Consider the following 19228-nt stretch of genomic DNA (forward strand, 5'->3'; position numbering starts at 1 on the left):
CATATGCAGCAACTGCGCTCGATTGTATACTCGCCTCAGCTGAGAGCTTGTGTGTTGTTGGCCAGGGGTAGTGGGGCTGGGCGCGGGTCCGGCGCGGACAGGTGCAGGTGGGCTTGCCTTTGGCGCGCCAGCTGCGCCCGCCCGCTGCGCAGACGAGACTCTGCAGTCATTATAAAGGGGCGGGAGGAGGGTGGGAGGCTGCGACAACTAGTCCACAGACCTTCCCCTACCTCCAAGATGGAGGTTCCCTGATCCCCCTTCCCGGACAGCGCCTAATGGCTGAGCGGAGGGTCAGGAGGTGGTATAAGATCGGTGAGTATCACCGGAGCAACCAGCCAGCTTGTTCGATTTAATTAGAGGCAAGCACTATTTAAAATCAGCAGAGTACACAAAGTAAAAAGTCAAATTCTAAAAATAAGGACACAGCTTTGCACCCTAATCCCCCAGCTTTCCGCCTCAGGGGAGCACCATTAGTGAGCACGGCGCCTCCGGCCCGTTTTTATGTCCCGGGAGGGCGGGAGGCTGCGACAACTAGTCCGCAGACCTTCCCCTACCTTCAAGATGGTGGTTCCCTGAGCCCCCTTCCGCGTCAGCGCCTAATCGGCTGCGCGGAGGGTCAGGAGGTAGTATAAGATTGGTGAGTATCCCCGGAGCAATCAGCCAGCTTATGCGATTTAATTAAAGGCAAGCACTATTTAAAATCAGCAGAGTACACAAAGTAAAAAGTCAAATTCTAAAAATAAGGACACAGCTTTGCACCCTAATCCCCCGGCTTTCCGCCTCAGGGGAGCACCATTAGTGAGCACGGTGCTTCCGGACCGTTTTTTATGTCCCGGGATGGCGGGAGACTGCGACAACTAGTCCGCAGACCTTCCCCTACCTTCAAGATGGCGGTTCCCTGAGCCCCCTTCCACATCAGCGCCTAATCGGCTGCGCGGAGGGTCAGGAGGTGGTATACGATCGGTGAGTATCACCGGAGCAACCAGCCAGCTTGTGCGATTTAATTAGAGGCAAGCACTATTTAAAATCAGCAGAGTATACAAAGTAAAAAGTCAAATTCTAAAAATAAGGACACAGCTTTGCACCCTAATCCCCCGGCTTTCCGCCTCAGGGGAGCACCATTAGTGAGCACGGCGCTTCCGGCCCGTTTTTATGTCCCGGGAGGGCGGGAGGCTGCGACAACTAGTCTAGACCTTCCCCTACCTCCAAGATGGCGGTTCCCTGAGCCCCCTTCCGCGTCAGCGCCTAATCGGCTGCGCGGAGGGTCAGGAGGTGGTATAAGATCGGTGAGTATCACCGGAGCAACCAGCCAGCTTGTGCGATTTAATTAGAGGCAAGCACTATTTAAAATCAGCAGAGTACACAAAGTAAAAAGTCAAATTCTAAAAATAAGGACACAGCTTTGCACCCTAATCCCCCGGCTTTCCGCCTCAGGGGAGCATCATTAGTGAGCACAGCGCTTCCGGCCCGTTTTTATGTCCCGGGAGGGCGGGAGATTGCAACAACTAGTCCGCAGACCTTCCCCTACCTCCAAGATGGCGGTTCCCTGAGCCCCCTTCCGCGTCAGCGCCTAATCGGCTATGCGGAGGGTCAGGAGGTGGTATACGATCGGTGAGTATCACCGGAGCAACCAGCCAGCTTGTGCGATTTAATTAGAGGCAAGCACTATTTAAAATCAGCAGAGTATACAAAGTAAAAAGTCAAATTCTAAAAATAAGGACACAGCTTTGCACCCTAATCCCCCGGCTTTCCGCCTCAGGGGAGCACCATTAGTGAGCACGGCGCTTCCGGCCCGTTTTTATGTCCCGGGAGGGCGGGAGGCTGCGACAACTAGTCTAGACCATCCCCTACCTCCAAGATGGCGGTTCCCTGAGCCCCCTTCCGCGTCAGCGCCTAATCGGCTGCGCGGAGGGTCAGGAGGTGGTATAAGATCGGTGAGTATCACCGGAGCAACCAGCCAGCTTGTGCGATTTAATTAGAGGCAAGCACTATTTAAAATCAGCAGAGTACACAAAGTAAAAAGTCAAATTCTAAAAATAAGGACACAGCTTTGCACCCTAATCCCCCGGCTTTCCGCCTCAGGGGAGCATCATTAGTGAGCACAGCGCTTCCGGCCCGTTTTTATGTCCCGGGAGGGCGGGAGATTGCAACAACTAGTCCGCAGACCTTCCCCTACCTCCAAGATGGCGGTTCCCTGAGCCCCCTTCCGCGTCAGCGCCTAATCGGCTATGCGGAGGGTCAGGAGGTGGTATACGATTGGTGAGTATCACCGGAGCAACCAGCCAGCTTGTGCAATTTAATTAGAGGCAAGCACTATTTAAAATCAGCAGAGTACACAAAGTAAAAAGTCAAATTCTAAAAATAAGGACACAGCTTTGCACCCTAATCCCCCGGCTTTCCGCCTCAGGGGAGCACCATTAGTGAGCACGGCGCTTCCGGCCCGTTTTTATGTCCCGGGAGGGCGGGAGGCTGCGACAACTAGTCCGCAGACCTTCCCCTACCTCCAAGATGGCGGTTCCCTGAGCCCCCTTCCGCGTCAGCGCCTAATCGGCTATGCGGAGGGTCAGGAGGTGGTATACGATTGGTGAGTATCACCGGAGCAACCAGCCAGCTTGTGCAATTTAATTAGAGGCAAGCACTATTTAAAATCAGCAGAGTACACAAAGTAAAAAGTCAAATTCTAAAAATAAGGACACAGCTTTGCACCCTAATCCCCTGGCTTTCCGCCTCAGGGGAGCACCATTAGTGAGCACAGCGCTTCCGGCCCGTTTTTATGTCCCGGGAGGGCGGGAGGCTGAGGCAACTAGTCCGCAGACCTTCCCCTACCTCCAAGATGGCGGTTCCCTGAGCCCCCTTCCACGTCAGCGCCTAATCGGCTGCGCGGAGGGTCAGGAGGTGGTATAAGATCGGTGAGTAAATCATACACAAATATTGGCCAATGCTACAAAAAGAGCCTGATTTCAAAGGCATTTTTGAAGAAAGGCCAGTGTTTGCCTATGAACGTAGTAGGAACATCAATGAGTTACTTAGAGAAAAGAAAGTGAACTCAAACATCAATGAGGGACCCAAGGAACAATCCTCTGCTTGAACTGCAACAACTGCAACAGTATCATAATGGGTAGTTTCATCAATCACCCATTAAAATAAAATAAAGATACATACTACAGACACATGTGACTCAAAGTACATTGTATTTTTTTAAAATGCCATGTGTATTGGCATATGTAGGGAAAATGGAGCACAAGATCAAAACCAGAATAAACGAAAACAAGAGAAGTATATGAACCAAAAGTGAGAAGTTAAAGTTAGCCACACATTTTATGGCTCACAATCATACTATTTGCCAACTATGCTTCATGATTTTGGAAACTATTGAATTCAGAGAAGGGAGAGACAATCGGAAGCTCCTATTGCAATGTGAGACATATTGGATAAAAAAATTGAACACACTGATACTGCATGGTTTAAATTATTGTACTGAATATAGCTGCTTTCTTTGATGCCTCATTTTGTGAGCTCAGAGCTAACAACGCTCTAGGCGCAGCCATATCTCTCATTCATCTATAACAGTCCCAGGTTCTGGTACAGAAAGCAACGCTGGTGGTGAAGTTTGATCATTTATACACAAAAGAAGCTAACCTGAATGTAAAATTACTGAGGGTTAAAAGGTACGTGGTAGAGTACTTGGCATCTCACAAAAATTGAAGGACTGTCCTCACACACCACCAGGTGTCATGGTTCATCATTGGCAGTCCTCGCTCTCTAGAAACTTGGTTTGGTAGAGAGCAGGCCTACACCTGGATACAGGGAGGTGCTTCTAAATCTAAGTGGGGGCCCATGAAAGTGAGTCATTATTAAAAACCAATTTAATTGCCAAAATGCATTTATTTTAACAGGCAACTACTTGGTTTTAAAATGGAAAGAATGGTGATTAGGGGAATTAGTACCCCGTCACTGTAGTGAATAAAGTCGTCAACATGTTTCTGCCCAAATGGCCCAAGGGGTCCGCGGCATTCATCAGGACGGGAAAAAGAATGAGGGCTCCTATCTTACCAAAACTTGGTTCGAAATTGCCACTGAATAGGTTGACCTATGTCAGACTCTACCTAAAAGAGTTTCCTGAAAACATAATTAATGTTCCTAAACACCCCATGGGAGGAGGGTGAAGGAGAGACCCCTGTGGTCACACTTACATCAAGTTGCGTCTCTCGCCGTGCACCTAGTTGTGTGCGCTCCTCTTCCCCCATGGGGTGTTTAGGAATCTTAGGTAACCGACTTATGTGATGCTTGCCACACTGAATCACGGGGCATTTTACATGGTGACGGCTTATTGTCATACTACAGCAGTCATTTTCATTTTGCGCTATTTATCCCCTGATGAAGGGCTAACAAAAGCCCAAAATGCATTGGGATGATTACCATAGCATGATGCTTAATCCAATTATGGATACACGCAAAAGATGTATCCACAAAATGCGATTTGTGGAGGATGTACTTTAAATACATACTTGAATGAAGAAATTTGAGATGGAATAATAAATCTTGGAGGTTTTGAAACTGTTTGTTAACATTGTCTTCCATTTGGAATTCACAAGTGCATGAAGGGACGATCCCTGCGGAGGGTGCAATACAAGTAGCACACACACAAGCAAGGGACTAAAAAATATTGTTTCCACATTGCAATGCATTTCTTGCAAAAGTGATAAGTATGGAATGTGATCTGTAGTCGTCTTGTTCAGGGGTGGTTTTATGGACCAGCCCAGTGGTGTCCACTTCAGTCTATTTTTCTACAGGTGCAGACCATCATCTTTTTTCGAGACTTTGTTGTGTGCTGCACTCAACAACATCTGTTGGTGTAACTATCCCGGTTACACTTGATGATTGAACCTCAGAGTGGCTCTTAGGAATGGTCTGGCCAGTCTCCCCTTTTTCTTGGATGTTGCTGCTTTACGGGTGACTGGTGCTCATCCATTACAGGTACCTCTGTCCCAGGCGTTGTTTCTGCATCTCTGCATCTTGTTCCATAAATTCACTCAGAATGTCCTTGCACCTTCACCCGCAATCCGTGTCACCAGGGGCACGATGTGGGGTCTGGTCCACCTAGACCTAAGAGAAACATCTTTTATTTTTATTGCCATGACCATGTCTTCAGCTTTAAAAGTGTGTGTGTGCCTGATGACGAATGAGGCAAAGCTTACTTCACCTGGAGATGGTGATGCCTCAAGACTGCTGCTAGCTGTGCAGCGTTGTCAGCAGTGTCTGTTAGCAGTGCAGCTTGGGATGCTGTGAGAGGCAGCTTCAACCCCACCAACATAGGCCGCCCCATCAGTACCTCATGGGGGGACAAAAAAATTGTTCTAGATCGTGTCACCCTTATGGCATGCAGCACTAAACACAGATCATCAGGCCATTTCAGGCCTGTTGTATCAGTTATCTCTGCTAATATTTTTTCTATTGTGGAGTTCATCCTTTCCACCTGGCCTGAACTTCGGGGGTGGTAAGAGGTATGCCATTTCTACTCTATTCCCAAACAGCCATACATCTTTTGCACAACTGCACTCACAAAATTCACCCCCATTGTCACGATTTATGTCCCGGGGAATCCCAAACCGGGGTATGATATCTTTCATCAAGTTTCACATAAAAGTTGCTGCATCATTCTTCCTTGTGGGAAATGCTTCCACCCATTTGGAAACACCAGCAAATATTTGCATCCATTCACTGGCGGCAGGTAGGCAAAATCTATTTGGACATTGGTAAAAGGATCCTGGGGCACTGGCAAATGATTGTGATAGCTGGGACTGACCTTTAGCATGTTGGGCACAGACAAGACATTGGGAGCAGAATTGTGCAGTGAAAGCTGTTATCCCTGGTGTAAACACTCTTGTCTAATCAAAGCATTCATTCCCTTTGTGCCATGTGAGTGGGTCCATGAGCAAGCCTTGTAAGGGGATGGAACATACTGTGTGAGGCCACAGGTTAATCATTCTGGTGGACCTACAATCCCTCATCATTCTGCTCACATCAAGTATCAATCCACACTCTCTCCTCATCTGGTGTTGTAGACCATTGTGCTTCCTTCACACCAGCTAGCAACAATTGTCTCTGAATGAGCTGCATTTTTGGAATGCTTCTTGTCATTAAAGGCACAACCTGTATTAGCTGTAACATGCTCTCTCTTGCTTCTGTGTAGGCAATGGCGTTGCCCCTGGCTATCTTAGTATTAGGTCCTGTGTGGGCTTCACATTTCATTACTGCTATCCTGTTGGGTGGTAGTATTGCTTTTAATAAGTTCATTACTAAAGGGGCATTTTCAATGGAGGTCCCTATTTCTGTTATGAAACCACAATAGAGCCACAGCTGGCCAAAATCATGGACAACTCCAAAGGCATAACGTTAGTCAGTGTAAACGTTAAGTTTTCCCCTCAGCTCGGATGCATGCTCTTGTTACAGCATGCAACTTGGCTTGCTGGGCAGATGTCTAATAAAAGAGAGGGACCCACAAACCAAAGGGGTAGGGTACCAAAAGACAAATGTCAAAAACGTTTCCCCTTTGGGTAAATTTATAACACAACAACAGTTATTGCCCACACCATTTCATACATAGATATAATTTTTTAACAACAGACAAGGACATAAAAGGAATATAGGTGATAAGTTTTACCAAAAAATGTACATTTTATTACAGATCGTTAAAAACAATAAGGCATCAATTAAAACACAATAAATATATGTCAAATCATAACAGACTGTGGGAAATAAACATAAAGGAAAATGATTCCAATTAAAAGAGTGATGAAAAAACGCTTGTTGGAAGGAATTTAATCAGACTCCAATTTGTAGTATTATCGCAAAAGGAGAAGTTGTGTCCATTGACTTAGCGTATCAAGACTCAATATTAGCATCGACACGTTTCGGTTATGGCACTTGTATTCTATAGCCAACACCTTCTTCAGGATTAAAAATAATTTCCCACACAAATACAGTATATCTCATCAGGGGTTACACGCAGCCCTCAGAATAATTCTCGGCTATATCAAAATACGATCCCATATGGTATGATTTGATGGGATGCGTTCATCTATGAAGGGTTAATGACCGTACATAATTCTCAGCTTTCTGATAGTCGTTAAAACCTTGCATAAAAATATGCTATGTAGTTATCGGTAAGAGTCACAAAAGTGCTTCTTATCTCAATCCAGTGCGGGGCTTTTATAGTGTCATAACCCCCTTGCAGCTAGACCGCCCGCAGCCTGCTGTTAGATCAAATCGGGGTACCCGTCAGAAAGTCTTGTAGCGATATAATAAAAATTATATCTATGTATGAAATGGTGTGGGCAATAACTGTTGTTGTGTTATAAATTTACCCAAAGCGGAAACGTTTTTGACATTTGCTGGGCAGATGTGCCAGGTGGCAAATCTGCACTTTCATCTATCGTGTCTACTCTTGTTATAGCATTCTTATGGTGTCTCCTGTTATAGCATATCCTACTCTGTAATATGTGTCTGTTAGTTTGGTGGAGGAGCCATCAGTGTATAACTCATAGTCTGCCATTTCTAATGGTGTCTGATGCAAATCTGGTCTGGTTTTTTCTGCATGTCTCTACAGCCTCAACACAGTCATGGTCAGGGTTCTCATCTGAGTCACCTGTTGCAGGTAATAATGTTGCCAAATTAACAGGTGGGCATCTTGTAATGGTGATTTTGGTGTTAGACAACAAAGTGACCTCATAACCTGTTCACTTCTCCGCAGAAAATTGTTGAGTTGCTGCAGATGACCACAACAGCTGTACTAAATGCAGTGCATAAACAATAGACGGGTAGTCCAACACAATGGGAGCCGTCCTCTCAAGCATCACAGCTCTTCCAGTCACTGTTCTCAAACAAGCTGGACAAACAAGCCGGATGCCCACTCACTGCTGAAGGCAAAGTCACAGAGTAATACCCCATGGGTGTTTTTCCAAAGCCATGCTGCTGGCAGCACACCATTTGCAATGCCATTTTGCTTTGACACATAGCGATGGAAAGGCAGTTTGTAATCAGGCAGTCCCAATGCTGGCACAGTACATGATGTCTCTTTAAGTTTCTTGAAACAATCTAAAAGCTCATTAGTCCATACAATGTTGTCAGGTACATCTTGTAGTCTCATTATCTCAGGATGGCATCACAGGATCTGTACTCAAGGATCCATTGGTGGCAATAGTTCATCGTCCCCAGAAAGGACCTCATTCCTTTATTGGTGGACGGAGGCTGCATGCTCTCACTCATTTTTGTTCTGTCAGGTGATTCGGGGCTTGTACTTTGGATACCACATAACCCAGGTAAGTCCCCTCTTTTTGGCAGCACTGAACATTTGACAATGATACTTTGTATCCTCCTTCCTGGAGGTGGTTAACCCAAGTAAGTCACCTCTTCTTGGTAGCACTAAAATTTTGACAATGAGACTTTGTGCCTTCTCCCCTGGAGGTGGTTCAGCAGAGCATCAATGTACTTTTTCACAGGCCTCAAGTAATGGAGATGCCACAAAGAGATCCTCAGCATCCTGGAAGGCAACACTACCACCTTCAGGTGTAGGCTGTCCAGGTCTCTCTTCACTGCCTGCGCATAGACCGTGGGACCTTCAGTGAAGCCTTTGGGCGAGTCTTGTGAAAGTGTACGGAGTATCTTTTATTGGGATGGCAACTAGGTTCTCATCTCTGGATGGACTTTAATACTGAAAAATACAGAGGAGAGATCTATGAACGAAAAGTACTCCACCTCTACAGGTATAGAAGATAATATAGTATTGGTGCCAGGCACAACATGTGCTAAGGGAACCACAATGTTGTTTGTAGCATAAATCCCGTATGAACCTGTATTATCCTGTAGTGCCCTAGGGCAATGGAATGACAGGACTTTTGCAGGGGCAAGTAGTATTTTACATGATACCCTGTTGTAAGAGAGACTCAATCACAGGTTGTATCCGCTTCTCTGCCTGAGGTGACAGTCTGTAAATGACGTCCATAAGATAATTATGCATTTTCCTTAAGTGTCACTTTGTTGTGAGGGCATGTTTTCAACACCTGCCTAATTTTTGTGTTTTTTCCCAATCCTCTGAGTTTACCTATTTTAAAACCTTGTTTTTAGTCAGCTGTAAAGCCATATTCTCTTCAATCTTGTCAAGAACTATACAGGCACATGAATCATTGTTGGCTTTTGCGATTTCTTAATTGTGATTTTTAAGAAATCGCAATTAAGAAATCGCAACACCCTATGCATGAAGAAATCTCTGAAAATTTTTCGATTTCTAAACATTCCTTAATTGCGACTCGCAAATTGCTAATCGCAATTAAGGAATACCTCCCCATTCATTCCTATGGACCTAAAGGCCCATAGGAATGAATGGGGAGGTATTCTCAATTTGCGTTTAGCAATTAGCGAATCGCAAATTGAGAATGCGATTTCAAGGGTGCAGAGGTGTCCAAAGGACACCCTGTTGCACCCCTGAAATCAAGCTGTGCATATATTTTGTGCACACACATGCCCTAAGGGCATGTGTGTGCACAACATGAAACTTTGAAAAATGCACAAAAGTGCATTTTTCAAAGTTTTCGCAAATTACCATGAGGTTCAACCTCATAGTAATTTGCTACCCCTAATTGCGAAATCGCTATTTTTTAAACTTTCATGCATTGCATTTAAGGAATCGCAAAATGCGATTCCTTAAATGCAATCGCAATTTGAAAATTTGCAAATATTTGCGAATTCTCAAATTGCGAGGGCCTTCACCCTTCATGCATCCCAGAAGCTGATTTTGCAATCACAAACAGCCGATTTTTGCGATTCGCACCATTTGCGATCGCAAAAAGCTTTGATGCATGTGCCTGATAGTCCTTTACTTTCTGAAAATAGACAACGTCCAACACCACCCTTCTCCATCTCCTAGCACAGACACAATTCTCAAAGGAAATGTAAGATCATTAGTTCTTGGTAAGTCCTGAAGGCGTTTGTCCATGGGGCCTAAATCTTTATGGTAGTTACCTGGTGCTACAGCTATAGGAACATGTGGTTCTGAAGGAGCCACTTGAAATAACCTCTATCCCTGTGGCCGTGCTCAATGCTCACTTCACACCCTTCTTTGTCCACACATAATGTGTCCTCGAGCAACCCTCTTATCCAGTACAAATGTCTGTCTACCTTGTAGGTACCTTTTAGGCACTGGCCCTGTGAAAGATGCTGAAGTACAGAGTACAAGCCCATGTAACAATGTCATTTGCACAAAATGAGTGACCAAGTCACTTTCAAAGCCAGGGCTGTATTTAAACAGTTCTTGAAACATTTCATTATAGAAATCTCCCTGTAACGGAATCCATTGGTAATGTGTTGGAGAGAGAGACAAGACAGGGGGTGCACATAACACAGAATCTTCACTTAATTTGCAAGCAATAAGTGCTCTAGTAGCCAATTCTCACCTGCCCATAGGTGCTCTTAAGCAAATCCCATTTTGTGAAAAATATTGAATGGAATTTACAGAGGAGGTCTCTCTCTAGCAAATTGATGAGTGCATATGGTGACAGGAGAAACTGTTGGGTCATTGTGAAGTCATCAACAGAAACTGGCAGGGGTTCTGATAACTCTTTATGCCACAACATCCCATTTACAGCTAGAGTAGTGACTGTTTCGCCACCCCTGGAACCCAACTTGTTTCTTACTGCTGCTGGTGTTGTGCCGTTGTCCACTAAGAAATCAAGTTCTTTACCTCCTACCTTAATTGGAAACATGGGATTCTCCTCAGGTGTGTCTGATGCCTTCATCATAATTCACACTTTCACACTGGCTGTGAACAAGTCAGGCACATCCTTAGTCATCTGGGCTGCCTCTAAGGGAGCCCATGGTTTAACATGGCTGTCTCCCCAACGCTATTTTTGGTGCAGTCATTTTGGTGTTCATTAATAATATTGCTAAATGAATTCTCACCCTCTCCTTTTAGCGCCCAAGTACATGACCTTGTATGTATCAGCCGTCCGCTGTTATCTATCTTACCCTGGAGTTTAATAATGGAGCATTGTATTTCCTCCCTTTCAGTGTTCACCTCCTACTGAAATTCATCTGCCTGCCTCCTCAGGTGGGCTAACTGCTTGCATTCCTCCTCCTTGTTTTTCTCTTCTGCACTCAGCCCTAAATCCTCCCTCAGGCCAATAGTGGAAGTTAAGGCTGGTGTTTCAAAAGAATGTGGCATGTTCAATCCAAATGATAGCTATCCATTCAGGCCTGGGGTTCTGAAACCACTTATACTGGGGCTAGTTGGCATGTCAGATACGCTAGTTAAATCACATTTTTTAGGGATGTATGGAAAAAAGGCACACATGATAAGCCTGGTTTTTCGAGCCAATGCCTCCTTGTGCATGCTATTTCTTTCACAGTGTATGTATGGGCCTGAAAGTGATGGGTAGATTGAAGTTATTTAAGGGGGGGCTGAGCAATGAGGTGCAGGTAGAACATGCCCTTCAGAATGGATGCTTTTCTCTCAATGTTGGCTAAATGCTCTCTTTGTTGTCTCTACCTGTGATTGTAGCGTTCTAATCTAGAACCCTGATCGATACTGTGACCTTATGCCCCTATACGGCTAAAAATCCATTTATTCCCTATATTGGCATAACCGATCAAATGCAATATTCAGAAACTTGTCTCTGGCCTCACACGAACAGAGCCACATTTCAGAATCGCTTTCTCTGCCACTTCCTTTGCAGCCAATTAGTGCAATGACATAGCAGAAGTTACTATCTAAGATTCCTAGATTAACACTCCGAGTTCTTCAACAAGATAAAAACTCAGCAACCTGGGAAAGCCCCGCTTGCTATGTTTTGATTAGTAATAGAACTCTAATGAGCACTGATAGACGATCACTTCCTAGTGACATCTTCATTGACGTCTTATGTCCAAAAACTTACGTCAAACAAGGCACCTTTCAGGTATAAATATTACCAACGTTGCCATAAGCAAACGCTAGCTGCCTCAATGCCATCGCTGCTGACGAAGCTGCTGTTATGCTGATGATACCATAGCTGCTATCGCTACTGCTATCGTTGCTAACTAGCGAACAATGGTGTGGTGAACTTAGGAGCTGAACAGCCGTCCCCCTGCAAAGAGCCCAGCAGATGCAAGCTGCCCGCGGACGCGGCCCCTCCTCCTCCTCGACGCGCTGAGAGAGACGCTGTCTTTTCTCCTGCAGAGAAATCCAGCTCCGGCGTTTCCAAGCCACTCTTGCGAGTGACTGGGATATCGAGTCCCTGAGGGAGATACCAGACCTCCATCATTCTATTCCAGAGGTATGGTGTTGACTAATACCCTTAGAGAGAATTCTTGAAGCAAACCTTGGCAAAACCAACTTAACTTAAAGCTACTTACTTACTCCCCTCCCAAGTATTAGGCTTAGGTCAGGTACACTGGGGTAGGCGTAGTTAGAAGCACCAGTTGAGTATTTTAGCCTAATGTATATATGAATGTATATATGTTTTATTCATTTTAAACCATTGTATGGCTAAGAAACCATATCAATGCTTTTACAGTATTATTTCGCAATACTCATCTTACTGTACGTACTTTTTATAATAACAAGTCTTGCAATTATGGCAATTCATTTCTCTTGTACGAGAAGAAAGACTGTTCAATAAATGTTACCCTTTACTGACAACGCCCGTCTCTCTATTCTCTACATATTGTGAAAGTAAACTGCACAACCACTGACTGAGTAAAATAACTGTCTATTGTTTCACACGACCCTAGACATTGACTCTTATCTGAGGAGCAAAGTTGTCATGTTGCACGGTTGTTGGAAAACTGAATCCCTTCTTGTCTGTACCAGGGAAGCTGATCACTTCCTATTCAGAGAAGAAAGTTTCCAGTGACCTCTGAGCTAGTTAGTAACAAACCCAATTAAGTTTAGCATAGTCAGTAGAGGCCTGGAAGATCCGCACTTCTACGTCGATATGACTGTTTATGTTATTCCAATGCGCAGGGCCTATTGGGAAAATAGGAACTACACTACATGGCGCCCAAACGTTTGGTAAGGCGATAAACTAACGCAAGACGTTAGAGTAACTCAGTCGTGCATTTTTCACACAGACCCCTTTCTCCCGTAAATACTCCAATAGACGTCTGGAGTGGGTGAAAGGTTAAAATCCGCCCGAACTCAGTAGGAAGAGATTCCTATGTAAAGCTCTGGTTTATTCAACATTGAAGGATACAGTGTTCCAAAATATTGTGCACCTAATCTTTGTCTCCTTGGAGACCTGCTCTGCAAACCTTGCATTTATACAATGCCAGGAGAAAACGGAACCACTGGGGCCGCAGCAGATGCGACTCAGCAGGGTCCCGACACTACTACTGAACCGGGTGCAATAATCATCCCGGCACATTTAAGAAAATCTATAACGTTAAAACTTATAGAAAATGGCCTGACCACACAAGGTGGCACAGTCGTCTTCGTGATAGAGGCACATGAATATCGGCAGACAGAGGTATTCTATTCATGGATAAAATTTCCAGCGGCAAACGCCGCAACACACGAGTTCCACTACTATACAGTAGAGGATCCACCGGAAGAGTACGCTCCTTTCGAGGAGACTGAAATCCCACTAAAATTCCAAGAGCACCTGCTCTGGTTTAATGGCGCCCTAAAACATAATGATCATATTACCAGGCTCGGTCCACTAGGTAGACCAGGAGCAACGTGGCCAGTTCTAGCCAACTACACACCACACCCGGACATTGCAAAAATGTCAAAAGAAGAGCTGTTAGTACAGCTAAAAACATTAATTAAAACACATAGGCAATTAGTCCAATATGTAATGCGGACTGCTACAGTCCAACCAGCTGTTAATGTACCACAGCTGACCCCTCATCAGGGGAACACTAATAAAATTACACCACAGAACATACAGTCATGTCTTGGTAAAACACCCATGAAACGGGAACAAATTCCTTTCTGGTTAGCCCAAAAAATCACTCAAATAGAGGCAGTATTTCTGGATACTACCCCTATCGAGAAACACAGAATCTTGACCATCTGCCTTCCTATGGGAATCGCACCACACGTGGAGGACTGTGACACTTGGGGTACAGTCTTTGCCTCCATTTACACAAAAACACATGGTGTTCCGTCTATGGCGGTAATACCAGATGTACTAAGACAGATTCAAAATGAATACGGTCCAGAACCTGCTTTAACTCTTGGTATGAAATTACTGAAAGACTTCAAGCAGGTCTCGGCTATATTATTAGCCAATATAAAGGGAGAAGCAGCATCTGTGGCGATCCGCCAGAAGTTGAAGGAAACAGATATCACAGATCAACCAATTGAGCTTGCCAGAATCATAGAGAAATGCTATGAAGAACTAGGTAGAGACAGCTTGGGTGGGAAACCAGTAAAGCCCCAACTGCTCGAAAATCCTGAAAAATTATTTATTAAAAATATTTCAAACACTCCTAAAAAGAACTGGGATGGAAATAAACAATCCATTCCCAAGGAAAAAGTTTTCCAATCCAGAGGAAGGTCTCCTCGACGGAGGGAAAGAACTCCGACTCGAGAACACCAGTCTCCCCAGAGGGAGCCCTCTGAGAAAAGATATAACCTTAGAAATAGGGATAATTTGAAAAAACCTGATAGATATCAAAGTATTGATACACGTCCCTCTCGATCTTTTTCGCAGAAATCGGAAAGAAGAGGACGGTCAGACACAGGAGAGCACACCAAGTCCAAAGACAAGGAACCTGCTCAGAGTAAAAAATCTCAATTTCCGAAAAAGAAGGTAGCCAGTATTAGAGTAATCAACCATGCTGAGAATACTGAGGACACAGTTGAAAAACGGGGAGTGGGCACAGACAATGTTAGACAGTGCAGCAGAAATCAGTATAGCCCGCAAGATCTTGATGAGTCATCTGGAGACAGTGGACACGAATGAATACATTCAGGTTGAAACTGCCGACACCAGACTTAGCGAGCCCCATAAGCTATATGAAATAACATTGCGTATAGAGGGTGATAAGATAAGGAAAATAAAGGGTCTATTTTGGGATAAACTCTCAAAAGGCTATGATATTCTGTTAGCTGAAAAAGATTGGCCCCCAGAGTTTGTCAGGGAGTGCCCTCGTGGCGAAGAAATGATTATGCCTGCCTTCTCGAATCACATTCCGATTCACAAAAAATATACTTATGCAAGGAAATGGGCAGTAGCCCAGGCACCGGCATTATATAAAAATCATGTAGGATGGGATGAGGACTCACCTCCTCACAAAATCCAATTAAAAAGTGAACCAACTGCCCAACGGCAGTATCTCATTAAGCAAGAAGCTAAAAAACAAGTCAGGGAGATCTTAGATCAACTTGAATACCAGGGGGTGATTGAAACATGCACCTCTCAAATGAACAATCCTTTGTTTCCTGTCTCCAAACCAGACAATTCATATCCTCTAGTTTTGGACTACAGACACCTTAATGCATGTTGCAAAACCTTTGCAGTACAAAACTCGCATAGTGCTGCACTAATGAACAACATAGTAAGGAAAAAATATAAAACAACATTAGACATATCTAATGGTTTCTTTTGTCAAAACATTGCACCAGAAAGTAGGTATTTGACCGCTTTCTCCGTAATGGGGTCTCAAAAAAATTTCTGTAGGCTCCCACAGGGGTTCAAGAACAGCCCAGGACTATTCTCAGCTAGAGTAACAGAGTTACTACAACTATATGATGATGAGGCATTATCTTACGTAGATGATATCTATCTCACAGACGACGACTTGGATACTCACTTGAAAAGAGTGAACACCATTATACTTGGGTTCGCAGCAGAGGGTTACAAATTCAACTTTAAAAAGTCTCGAATTGCCCATCTGACAGTACTATTCTTAGGATACGAATTATCAAGTGAAGGAAAAAGCCTAGCGAACAACTTCTTAGAGAAGTGCGCTGTACTCCAAGCTCCAAAAACGCTGAAGAATTTACAATCCATACTAGGTTTTCTGAATTTCGGTAGAACATAAATTCTAAATTACGCAGAGAGGGTTAAACCTCTCTACAAACTAATTAAACCTGATTTTAAACAAATCACCTGGACTCAAAAACACACAGAAATTTTGAGATCACTGCAAACAGACATGTTAGCAAAAACAAAATTAGACACACGTGACAACACACGCGATCTTGTAATCTGAGTCATCCCAGGAAAATGCGGATTCACATACCTAACCTCTAATGAGGGAGAAAAGGTACCAATTTCAATTAAATCTCACTTGTACACACAAGCAGAAAAAACATTCAGTCACACAGAAAGAACTGTGAAAGCAGTGCAAATTGCATTAGCAAATGAATGAGAATTGGCACATGGTAAACGGATTAATATCCTTACAGCAGAATCCGCCTTCGAGGCGCTATTCAGCCCAGTAAACCTGCCTACAGTGCCACTGGATCCGAAATGGATACAGTGTGTAGATTCTCTAGGAGCGGAAGATGTGAAATACTATTTCGCCCCGCAATTCGAAGAACTGAATGATTTAGAATATGAAGAAGAGTATCCTCTGCCAATCGAACTTCTGCCTCTCCCACAGTACGCCTGTATAATCTATACAGATAGATTTGTATACCATTTCAACATAGAGAACAAATCCTACGATGCAGCCTACGCGATTGTTAAAGGTCGCTGGCTGAGTGGTAAATTCAGACCGAAAATAACAAAAACTGAATCAGTGAAGTACTGTCCGACTCAGAGAGCTGAAATCAGATCTTTAAAGATGGCGCTTGAAAATGCAGAACGTGAATTCCCAACACTAATCGTGTGCGATTCTCATTTTTGCGTCAACTCTTACAATAATAAACTGCAGAGTTGGATTGAAAACGATTACAAAGATGACACAGGTGCCACAATAAAGCATAAATTGCTCTGGAAACAGGTAGCTCTTTTTCAGAAAGAACTACAAAAGACTCACGTGATACACGCACAAAGTCTTCAACGTGATGGCGTTCACGTTGCAGGGAATTCATTGGCTAACACAGCCACAGCAGAAGCAACTAAACCGGCTTCCGTAGCCACAAAAAAAGCGTGCAGAAAAATACATAGACGGGGAAACCATGCTGGCAGTAAAAAAGACCGTAAAAGGCGACTGTGCAGCACTACCTGTGAACTATCCACTCAATTATGCATACATAATCGATGCAAACTCCGTTTCTTTTGCTCGAATCCCTGGAGTGGGGGATAGGGTAAATCCAAACATGAACAGGAGAATATTTTTAATAGCAGACGCACACATGGGTTTGGGTCCTAGGCACAGAAAGATCAAGGAATCCCTGACTGAATTACAATCAGTATACTGGTGGCCGGGAATGAGTGTGCAACACCAAATATATGCAAACAACTGTGAAAACTACAACAGGGATCGCAGTAGTGAACTATGATACCGGCTACCAATCAGAAACAGCGTAACGCTGTCTACATCCCATCCTGCGTCCTATTAATCATTAAGGCAAAACACACTTAAAAAATGTGGCCCTAGCGCTCGGCTGACGCCAGAACGGTTATAAAAGATCTGCGAGTCTTTATCGGCACATACGTAATTGCCATGTTCCATTCTGACCAGGGTCCTGCTTTTAGCTCTCGAGCTTATAAGGAGGCAATGGCCAGCATTGGAGGTGGGTTGCGGTATTCTTGTCCGTCACACCCCGAAGGGAACAGTGTGGTAGAAAGAAAAAACCGGGACATAAAGCGATCTATAACAGCGAAGGTATTAGGTTTGGGTGCTGGGTGGGTCAAACATCTAATAAGTGTCCAAATCAGTCTTAATAATTTGCCAAGAAATTCTCTAAAAGGTTTCAGCCCATACGAACTATTGTTCGGAACTAGAATGAGAGTTCAGGACTTAGATAGTCATGTATCAGTGGTACAAGGTAAGAAAACAGACTTTGACATCAAAGATCGTTTGGCTGTTTTACAGGACTTGAATGAAACAAGAAAATCCTTAAGCAACATAAAGTTAAAGCAACAGCCAGATACCACTGACGAGGCACCACAAGCAACAGCCCCAGCAAGGCCTGTCTGGATTCCAAAGATTGGGGATCTAGTCAGAGAAAAAATAGCGGTGAAGAAGGAATTTGGGCCTTCTTATAGAAAAGCAGTACCTGTCTTGGCAGTCACCGGAACAAGATCAGTAGTACTACCGCCCCTTGCTGGCAAAAAGGAGAACAGAGTTGTATCTATCGACCTGGTAAAACCACAAGCATGTGGCCTATAATCAACAGTAGGCCCAGTGGACTCCCAAGAAACAACAGAATACCCAAACTTGCAACAATCCAAAAGGTTCAAACTGAAAGACTAATCACATTCGATCAGCCTGCAGTGCACAGAGAAGGACTATGCAATAATGCCATGGAACTCATGCCTCTTGAAACACATATTGAAACAGTTTGTCAGGAAACACCAGTCTATAATAATGTAGCATCAGAAATTGCTACCGAAAGACAGATTGAAAGAACAATCCCCACAATTGACAGAACTGCCTCTGGTTATTTCATCGACTTCGACAACTTTTCCGAGGATCAAAGTAACCCCGAAGTGATGCCAGAAACAAAAAAGACTTTTAAAGAAAAAGCAACGGAACTCTTTCATCAACTGAAGGAAATCTACCTTATTTCCCCATGGTTAGAGTTCTGGGTAGGTCTAGGTGTATTTTTCCTCCTGCTTTGGCTCATCATGGTACTTTGTTTGGGAAAATTCATTGAGGGAAAATATAGTACAATGGACACAGCAAGTCAGAACATCAACTTAGTCCTCAAACCACACAGATCATCCCACGTGAAGAAAAGAGAACTGTCAACAGTAAATGTTACAGCCATTCCAATACCCGGTGGGGTAGTATGGGAGAAAACTGACTATGAGATATATGGTCCGGTCGAGATCCTGAAGTATCCTCATCAACTGAAGGTTTCCTTAAGTGACTTTGTAAAACCTAGTACATTCTCTGATGATTGGGACTTTAACAGTATTAATGACATGATGTCTGATTTAGTAATGTCAGCTAGATTCACAGAACATGATTATTTACAAGGTTCGTCTAGTTATGAACAGATGTTCTGTTTTACACATTATGGCGATCATTATTTGCATAAATCTGCACAGCCTAGAAATGTTTTTAAGTATAATCAATGGGAACATTGTGCTACACCACCTAAAAGCAGTTCTAAGACATTCTTTGAGAA

Source organism: Lissotriton vulgaris, chromosome 3_1 (genome assembly GCF_964263255.1).
Source record: "Lissotriton vulgaris chromosome 3_1, aLisVul1.2, whole genome shotgun sequence".
Taxonomy (NCBI): Eukaryota; Metazoa; Chordata; class Amphibia; order Caudata; family Salamandridae; genus Lissotriton; species Lissotriton vulgaris.